This window comes from Neophocaena asiaeorientalis, unplaced genomic scaffold (assembly GCF_003031525.2).
Source record: "Neophocaena asiaeorientalis asiaeorientalis breed wild unplaced genomic scaffold, Neophocaena_asiaeorientalis_V1.1 scaffold14, whole genome shotgun sequence".
Taxonomy (NCBI): Eukaryota; Metazoa; Chordata; class Mammalia; order Artiodactyla; family Phocoenidae; genus Neophocaena; species Neophocaena asiaeorientalis.
This window is the reverse complement of record NW_020175192.1, coordinates 1,608,948-1,612,007: the sequence shown is the minus strand read 5'-3', so window position 1 is coordinate 1,612,007 and position 3,060 is coordinate 1,608,948.

The following is a 3,060-nucleotide window of genomic DNA, read 5'->3' as shown; positions in this document are numbered from 1 at the left end:
AAGAACACGGGGGATAAACAATAAAAAGAAATAAAATTTTCTACTTGAGGAGTTGACCTTATACCCCAATCTTGAAAACGAATTCCAATGTCAACCTGAACTTCAGTCCTCCAACCTCTGCTCATCTGGAACAAATCAATGCTGCTGATTTGGACCAAGGGCACAGGCTCTCAGCGCAAGCCCAAGCCCCGCGGCATGGCATGCAGGCCCCGGAGTTTACCTCCAATTCTGCTACCACAACTGGGACCCCGCTTAATCTCTTAGGACCCCTCATTTTCTGCAAAATATGAAAGCTGGATCTGAAGATTTCTTAAGTTCCCTCCACCACTACATTTCTCTGATTCAGAGCTTTCTGGAATTGAAAAAAAAAAAAGGCAGGAAAGCTAAATAACCAAAGGTTAAAATGATTACAAGTGGGGAGCAGGCCTGGGAGAGCCAGATCCTCACCTTTCCCAGGATACAGTTCTATAGTCTGAATTCTTTTCAAGAACGTATTACTTTAGCAATAAAAATAGAAGCCAGTGTCTGCTTCCTTCCTTCAGAGATGAAAATTAGACTTCAGTGCTCAAAGATTTAAGACGTCTCTCCCCAGTACCATTCTTACAGAGCACCCTAGACCCTCCCAGTTTCCTGATGGTGCCCTCTGAAGACCTCAGTGACTGGCACAGGGAGGCGCCTGCGCTGGCTACCTCTTACCCCGCTGAGCAGCGCACAGGGGATTTTACATGTTGCAGGGGCCTTGCACTAAATGCTGCTCGCTTGAAATCCCAAAGCAAGGTTATTAAATTTATAAAACATGGCGTCTAATCTATTTCATAGGGTCCTATCAAATGAAAACAAGTTAGTAGTACTCTGTTGTTAACTATTTGAGATTTACAGAAACAAAACACCATAGATCTTGGAAACGGTGTTGATAATTGATAGAAAAATTGATAATTGAGAGATGGGGGAGTGATTTCCAGTACTGGTTTTGTTATTGCTTAGCTGGCTAAGTCTTACTGAGTAGCTTAATACATTGAAGAAGCATAAGCTTTGCAGTCAGACAACTGTGTACTTGTGCAAAATCTGGGTCTCAGCTTCCTCATGTGTAAAATACATAAAATTAACTTGAACTATATCGAGCAACCACTTTTTTTGGCAAAAAAAACACAAAACCGCTCTAGTTTTGTGGAGTTCATGATATGACAAAGGTAGAGCACTTACATGTTGCTTGGTACATCATACAGGCTCTCAATTAACGGAAGCTATAATATTTTGATTACTATTATTAACAACCCTCAAGGAATCTGCAGAACCATGATAAGACGTGGCCATGCCTTCCTTACAGCTACACTAAGTAGCATCTCAAGCTCGCTTTGATCTAAGCTCTAAGTATGTATTCCCCGGGAAACTGGATAAACTTGGCACACTACGGTGAAGGACACTCCCCTGTTTACTTGAATGTGATAAACAGCTGTAGATGAGAATTAGCCTCCAACTAACTGGAGTAAGGAGACAGCTAAGACAAGTGCCACTCACCTCTCTTTGGTCTTTTCCAAAGCTTTCAGGAAAAATGAATCAAAACAACAGAGACAAATAAGGGAAATATAGGAAATTCCGTAACTTCAAAGGAGAAACTCCATGTCTTTTTACCCAAACTCATGTAAAAACATGATGGCCGCATGGCTTCTGCAGACAATTACACACGTTCAAGAAGTTTTTAATATAATTTCCTTCATGGAGGGTAACTGGAGCTACGGAATGAAATCTCAAGAACACTGCACATCATGCACAAATGCATTGTGGGTGAGCCATCAAACCTGAGAAGGGAGGCTGAGGTCAACTGTGTCAAAGTCCTAAAAACCAGAGCAGCTGGCGTGAAGGTGCTCACCCATTACAGGCCTTCCAACAAGGCTCCACACCCAAAGACAGGTTACACGGGCATCAGGCTGACTTGATGACTTTACATGCCTAACAAGGGTAATGTTCACTTAAAGTGCCAGGGATCCTTACAGAGATAACCTAGCTTGGAATGTAGAAACTCTGGTTTGACAAAGGTCCAGAGGCACCAAACAAAGGCAGGTGAGGTACATTTTATCACTTCTAAAGGTTTCTCTGCCCTTGGTGTAGGGAATAATGTTTAAAAGACCACTGAGAAGACTTCTGGTAAGATCTTGTACATTCACACAATGAAAAATCTGTTAACTGGGACTCTGAAAAGCATCATGAAAAACTCAATGCTGTCTTGGCAGTTCTGATAGCTCAATGACAAAACCTAGTCTTAACAGGGAAAGGGGGCTCCAGGAACTGCAAACCACAGAAAGGTGTGTCCCGGTAAGTTAACTTTGTTGCACCCCACATAAAAGTTTGGCATCATCTGGTAAAGTGACGCACAACCTATAACTCAACAATCCCAGGACTCCAAGGCATATAGCTAAAGAAACTTACACGTTGGTACTAGTCTCTAGGGGTATGAATATTATAGCATTGTTCTTAGTTAGCCCCAAACTGGAACAGCAAAATGCCCATCAACAGTAGCATGGATATACTGTTATATTCATACAGTGGAGTACTAGACAGCACTGAAAATTACCTATGGATCTACACAAACTTACTATGAATGCAAAGCTATAAAATAACACAATGATTCCACTGACAGAAGCTCAACAACAGGCAAAGAAAAACTGTGTTGTTTAGGCATGCATACGTAGGTGGTAAAGAGATAAGGAAAAGCAAGAAAGTGAACATCATAAAAGTCAGTCTAGGGAGGGAACGATGCTCAGAAAGGAACGTGAGGTGCTGGAGGAACTCCTAAGGTACGGGCAGTTCTCTTTGTTTTTACCTGTCTGTTTTATTACTAATTACTCTCTAGGCATGTCCGTTGTGTGCACTTTTCTGCACATGCTGTATCGCCTAACGATTCATCGGTAACCCTGCAGAGGTTCACCCACTGGAACGGGGGCAGCTCGAGGCCGGTCCCCCTGGCCACTGCGGAAGGAAGGACAGGCCCCGGGAACCGTCGCGGTCCCCCGGGCTGACCGGCGACGCACACCCACCCCCGCCTCCCGGGGCTGCGAGGTC